Source organism: Euphorbia lathyris, chromosome 5 (genome assembly GCF_963576675.1).
Source record: "Euphorbia lathyris chromosome 5, ddEupLath1.1, whole genome shotgun sequence".
Taxonomy (NCBI): Eukaryota; Viridiplantae; Streptophyta; class Magnoliopsida; order Malpighiales; family Euphorbiaceae; genus Euphorbia; species Euphorbia lathyris.
Window position 1 is genome coordinate 9336647 of NC_088914.1, and position 7251 is coordinate 9343897.

At 37.7% G+C, this 7251-nt stretch overlaps 1 non-coding gene across 1 annotated transcript; it reads left to right on the plus strand.

Moving 5' to 3' along the window:
- Positions 1-1921: 1921 nt before the first annotated feature.
- Positions 1922-2028, plus strand: LOC136231451 (small nucleolar RNA R71). The gene has a single exon (XR_010689834.1). It is a non-coding gene; the product is annotated as a small nucleolar RNA R71 (small nucleolar RNA).
- Positions 2029-7251: the final 5223 nt, after the last annotated feature.

Genomic DNA, 7251 nt, shown 5'->3' on the forward strand with positions numbered 1-7251 from the left:
GTTGAGCTTTCTGATCAGGAGTTAACTTTGAAGATATAATAACTGGGCTCCCGCTGGGTGGTTCCAGGAAGGCATACTCGAGGTGTGAAGGTAACAGTTTCAGTTCAGGTTTAGATAATGGTATAGTTGGTATCTCCGGTGGTTCTTGATGAGTGGGGACAATAGGATCTAAAGGAGGTGTAGGTAAGTTGGATTCAATGGAACAGCCTATTCCTTCACATAAGTTCACCTCTTCTCCCAATAGAGTTTCCTGAGTGTCCTGTTCCTGCAAAGGGGAAAGACTTTGGAAATCATCTAAGAAACAGCATGTATCATCACTAGTGTTAGCTCATCTCATTGCCTCATTCATTTTAAAAATGATCTCCTCCCCATTAATTCTTAAAAACAGTTGTCCCTCTCCCACATCTATCAATGCTTTACCCGTTGCTAAAAATGGTCTCCCTAGGATAATAGGAACATGCAAGTCCTCATCTATGTCCATTATGATAAAATCAACAGGTAATATGAATTTTTCTACTTTGACCAACACATCTTCCACGACTCCCCTAGGATAACATACTGATCGATCGGCCAACTGAATTGACATTCTGGTTGATTGTGGTTCTCCTAATCCTAGTTTAGCATATACAGAATATGGCATTAGGTTTATGCTAGCTCCTAGGTCACATAGTGCATTTTCAATATTTAACCTTCCAATTGAACAAGGAATAGAAAAACTCCCTGGATCTTTTAGCTTTTTCGGAAGCTGCTGCTTGTTCTGGAGTATTGAAGAACAATCCCTGTTGAGTTGGATCATTGATATGTTTTCCAGCTTTTTCTTGTTTGACAAGATGTCTTTTAGGAATTTCGCGTATGTCGGCATCCGGGCAAGTGCTTCCACAAAGGGAATGTTGATATGCAACTTCCTCAAGGTGTCTAGCACCTTAGAATTCTGTTCTTCCAGCTTTTTGTTGATTAACCGCATTGGATATGGCACAGGTGGAACATACGGCAGAGGTGGCTTGCACATCTTTCCGCATTCCCCCTGATCTTGCTCACTGGTGGATTTTTTTTTACGGTTTCTTCTTGACTAGGAACAGTTTGTTCCTGCTCTCCTTCAGTTTCTTTGGATGTTCCTGCACACTCAGCATTTTCATCAGTAGATACAGTTGGTTGAGTTTTCTTACTAGATCTCAGAGTGATGGCCATGACATCGCCCTTTGGGTTTGGCTCCGTGTTGCTTGGCATTATTCCCTTTCCTTTTGACGTAGATGCAGCTAATTGATGGACTTGTGTTTTCAGATTTTTGATTGACGCTTGTGTCTGCTTCATGAACTGCATCATCATCGTCTTCATGTCTGGCTCTACATCTTCTTTTGGTGGAACAGGTTGTTTATAATGCTGCTGAGGTTGCCTCTAGTAGTGTCCTCCTTGCTGTTGTTGATATCGTGGTTGTTCCTGCTGGTTGGGCTGGCCTGTCCATCCGAAATTCGGATGATTTCTTGTGGCTAGGTTATATGTGTTAGAATATGGGTTCGGTGGATTCCTTTGATTATACCCTACATAATCGCATTCTGCCTGTGCACCCTTCCCTTGCTTGACTCCGGGACAGTTTATGTTAAAATGAAGCCCTCCACAAAAATCACATATATCATTGAACGGTGGTTCGTTGTGGATCGAGGACATATTTATCTTGCCGAGCTGTCTGGCAAGTTGTTCTACCTGGCTTGTCAACTTTGACACAACATCTTCTTTTCCCACTCTTTTTCCTTCACTTTTGGCGGAGTGCCAGTTATAACTCATGCTTACTACTCTCTCAATAAGGTCGTACAAGGCTTGTGGTTCCAGATCTTCGGGGTTTCCATTGGCAATGGATTCGATCTGGATCTTATAAATGTTGGTTACCCCATTGTAAAAGTTCTGCATCTGCATCCACATGGGGATGCCATGATTGGGTACCCTTCTTAGTAGTTCCTTGTACCTTTCCCATGCCTCAGCTAAGGATTCATCCTCTTCTTGCACGAAATGGGATACCTCGTTTCTGAGTTTAATGGCTTGTCTTGGTGGAAAGTATTTCATCAGAAAGGCGCTGGCCATTTCTTCCCAAGTGGTGATTGTTCCTGGTTGCAAGTTTTTCAACCAGTTCTTTGCTTTATCTTTTAGAGAAAAAGGAAACAGCTTTAGCCTGATCACGTCGTTAGAAACGCCTCGGTTTGATCTGAAAGTGTTGCATAGTGTGATAAACTCAAGGATATACCCATTTGGATCTTCCGACTGGTATCCATTGAATTGTACTGCTGCCTGCAACATTTGTATCATAGATGCTTTCACCTCAAACATGTTGTTCCCTTCGTTGGGAAACACGATGCACGATGAATGTCCTTCCGTGGTTGGCCTCGAATAGTCTCTGATTCTCATGACAGGAGGGTTGTTATTCTCTCTCTCTTCTTCCTGGTTTGGTTGGACTGGTTGTTCGGGTGGTACCCTTTCAGCCATCCTTCTCTCTCTTTGTCGCTCTCTTTGTCTTGCACGTCGAGCTCCCGCTCGGTTTCTTCTACACGTTCTCTCTAACTCGAGATCGATAGGAAAAACGGGAGGTCCAGCTCTACGCATAAACCAATAAAGACTCCTTCTGGCTGCACTATTTAGCAAACCGATTAAAAACACCTTGTTTCACATAAAATTTCGTATAAAATTTGATGCTTTCAATCTCCGGCAACGGCGCCAAAAACTTGTTGTCTCTTGAATTGACTCTAGCAAGTGCACTAGATACAAGTAATAAAGTGATAAGTCGAGTATCGTATCCACAAGGATTGAGGACCAAAGTTTACAAGAAATGCTTCACAGAACAGGGTGTTCGTTGTGTGTGATTCTTTTATGTTGACAGATGTTGGTGGTGGTAAAGACTAATGACTAAAAAAGTTGCTTTACGTGTGAAAATGATTGCTTGATAATGATAAAAAGGAGAACAAGCTAAGCACAGTGGAACAGGTTACTGTAAGCTTCAAAACAACCTAACAAATCATGAATGATTCAACTGAAGCCAAGGTTTCTGTTTTAACTCTCACTTAAGTCAACTCTCTTGTGTTCTTAAGATTCTAAAATTTACTAAAACCCGTAGCGTCCTAAAGGTTTGTTCTTTCTTGCATTAAGATTGAAACAACATTTCTTATGAGAAAACCCTTGATAAAACCACCTAACATTTCTGCTTCAGGGTTGGATGTTTGATAGAGAGTTCGGTGAAGATGAAAGCAGTTTCCTATCATTCATCTAACACAAACATACATGCTCAAGCATTGGAATATAAAGCCTCAACAAACACTTCATGCATTAACATCATTCATTCATTGCTAGACTTTGGAAAAACTTACATTACAGGCCCCGACTGGCCGAGCCCATTCAAAAGGATTACTCACTCATACAGGCGAGTGAGCAATCTGATAGTTCGAAGCTCTGAAACTCCATCGATGGAGCTCTCTTCCTTCTACAAAGTCTATCTTTTGTTCTCCCAAAAGTGTGATCTCCCTTTCCTTCCTTACTACCTCTATTTAAAGGAAAGGTCAGGGTCTAAAACCGTACTAGAAGAGTATCCGCACAAAATATATTACAAAACAAAGTCAAATGTTCAGAAATCTAAAAATTGCTAAAAGTGGTGAAGATCATTTTGACGCTTGAACACTCAAGGGTTGAGCTTTCTTTTCATCATGTTACTTTACGCCTGCACTTATCCACCTTTCTACCAGCAGCTACTGTCGTACCTGCTTCCCGTCTAGTCGATGTCCATCATCAGAGGTTCCGGCGTTTGACCGTTGGATCAAAGAATGGCATAATCTCCTCTTGGTTGTGCGAACAGGCTGCTTCCAGTCTATTCAGCTAAGTCTTTCCTTATCTGCATAAAAACACCTATAAGATCTTCTTTTATGTAATAAAACACTACAAACACCCTTAATTCATTATAATTAACACCTTTAAATGTAGCCAATTCCATGCCTAACAACATCTCTCGAGCGGCTATTCCCATTCATCAAAGACTTCATAAACCCCGCTCTCTTCATCACAAGATCGTTTCTCATTGACTCCTTATAGGGTTGATGCTTCCTCAACAAGCACAACACATACCCACACACATTCATGTCAATAAGGAACAACATAGTGAGTTCCGAATTTACCAAGTCTTGGCTTCCTTCCATCCTCTCTATATTCCCCAGGAAGCCATTCCCTTTCAATAAATAATCAATGAAGCCCACATTCCTCACTACACAATCACCCCTCATGGCCTCATCATAGAAATGATTCTCCCTCAACATAAAGCTCATATTCCCCATAACAAGATCACACCTCATGGGCTCATCATAGGAAAGATCCTCCCTCAACATAAAACTCCCATTCTTCACAACAAGATCACCTCTCATGGGCTCATCATAGAAAATGTTCTCCCTCAACATGAAGCTTACATTCCTCACAACAAGCTTGCCTCTCATAGGCTCATCATAGGGAAGGTTATTGTTAAGCCCAAAATATACCTAAAATATCATTAATATTTACATCAGTTTTGCTATGAAATCGTGCTGTTTATATCTATTTAGAGTACTTTTACGTCCGAATATGTTTCTTTCATGCAATGTACCTAAATATTTAGTAAAATCCAAATAGGAACGAAAAGAGGTCAAAAACGAAGGAAAAACCCTAAGTTAGGAGCCAAAAGACGAAGAAATCAGCACGCCGATACGAGGAAGACGAGAACGAAGTCAGAAATGGGAGAATATTCCAAATTCTCGGTAGAGAATTATGGGCCGCGACTGAGAATCCCGAATTCTCGATCGCGACACGCTAAAGTCCAGCGCCTCTCTCCTTTATTTCGAAGACCAAAAATCACTTCCCTATTCTCGGCCGAGAATTTCCATTCTCAGTAAGATCAGCAGTCTTTGCAGCACTAAATTCACATGTTTAAATTCCAAGAAACGCGTTCGTTCGGGTGGATAGAAACGTCTCTTCACAACGGATACGACCCTTCACAACGGACACGACTCTTCAACGTCTATAAATAAAAAGTTGATTGAGAGTTGAAATAATGAGAGAGTTAGATTTTAAGATTAGTGCAGGAGTTATGCAGAAACTCTGACTCAGAAATGAGTCAGAGATTAAAGTTCGATTTTGTAAAAGCAATATGATGTACACACATTGTTTATCAAATAATTACAAACACAGTAGCGTTTAGATTTGTTCATATTAGTTTACATTTTGGTAGTCGATAGACCAATCGATATTCCGAAGATTCAGCGAGAAGATTTAGTAGAGGATCCGCCCCTGAGCCTGACAAACTCTAACGAGGTTCAAGAAAAGGATTGATAACCCGTTCGCTTGAAAGTCGTCGAAAGTTTCCATGCTTCTTGTTCTCTGTAAACTTGTATCAAATTCATACTTCATCTAATAAAGTTTATTCTATTCGATAGTTTTTTATGTAGCACTTATGGTAAATGATCCGAAGTGAGTTCTGGTGTTTTCATTAAAACGTAGTTGAATTCAAAATCATTACAAGGAAACTTTGTTGAACACTTAGACAAATTGATATCTTGAAAAAGTATTAATTTGGTTAAGGCAGCAATCTAACCCGACCGTATGAGGATTGTCTGCGGTTCAAAGCCTTTTAATTGAAGGAATTTACGTTATTACATTTTTATAATTTATACAAAGTTTAAAGTTGTTTTCTTTGCTTAATACAAACGAATACATTTATTTACTTTTTCTAAGCACTAAACGTTTCTGTCTTGTAAATTCATCTTTAAGTCAGAAGTGATTTCTAACATTCTTCATATTCTAATCTAATTCTTATTCTATCAATTTCAAAACCAAATCCAATTAAACGATTTTACATATTATAAACCCTGAAAGTAAATCAAACCGATTTTAAATAAGTTTTCGTTAAAAAGTGTTCCATGTGGGTTCGATATCTTTTTATTACTACAAGCGAAACCGTGCACTTGCGGAAATCGTTCAACAAGTTTTTGGCGCCGTTGCCGGGGAACGCCAAATTTTTAACAAAAATTTATGTTTTTCGTGTTTTATTTCGAACCTTGGTTTATAATATATGTATTTATTTTTTTTCTAGTTTTATTTTATTTATTGAGGATGGTCACTAGGACTAAATCCTCGTTGTTATTTAACGTTTGCAATTAGATGTTTGCAGAAAAAAAATCCAAGTTTTTTTCAACAATAAACTGGAGATTTGATCATCAATATAAATTCACAGAAGGAGTCTACAGAAAAGAAATTTGGCTAGCAGATACATCAGAGAGGAAAGCAAATTTTTGAAACAGGATGTCAGACGTGACAGATATAATCTTTTCAGAAAAATTTACCTTTTCCCCAAACACCTTTACCCCTTTTCTATAAACTCAACCCTTCACTAAAACATCATATCTCTTTGTAAAAATTTATTCAATTCCTACACTAAACCCAAATAATTTCCCTATTTATCACATCCTTAAACACCTACATCTATCTCTATAAGAAATCACCATGGAAAATCTTCTCAGACAGATATATCAGAAGTAGGATGAAATTATCTTATCCGCCAGGAAGAAATTGTATACTTTTAATATAGTTTTGAAAGTTTCGGTTCATGTGCGTAGTTTTTGTTCGAGGCCAGAACCAGAAGTTCGGCCATTCAACCGAAATCATTAGATCCTTAAATTGAGAAAACGCTAAAAAGAAAGCGCTAAAAAAATGCTAAAAAAAAGAAAAAAAAAGAGAAAAAAAAATATAATAATAATTTCAAGTTGGGGGTACATTTCTACTTTCTTTTATTCCTACTTGAAATTATTTCCAGGTAAGTTAAATGGACAGGACCATTATTTAAAACCGGTCTAAGTAATTGATTTTGTCCATGATTTTGATTCTCCTTGAGAATTCTTAAGGATTATCACATTTTTTTTAGTTTTTAGTTTTTGATATTTTAAATTCTTACATTTCATTTTAGTTTAGTTTATACATTAGTGTTTAGTTTAGAAGTAATAATTAGATTAGAAATAAAAATTTCATTGAAAGATATTCAAGATATGTTATGTATCTTAAATATTTATAATTGATGAGGAAAGTGTCTTTAGATTTTAAAAAAATCTCAATTGAATTAAAAGTTACACAAAATTTAAGTTTATGTTTGTATAGAGATTATTAAAATCTCTACAGGTGACTTTTTGTTTGATGTTTTGAGGAATTCTGAACTTACTGAGAATTTTTAATTCTCAACTGAGATCTTTACTTTCAGCCTTG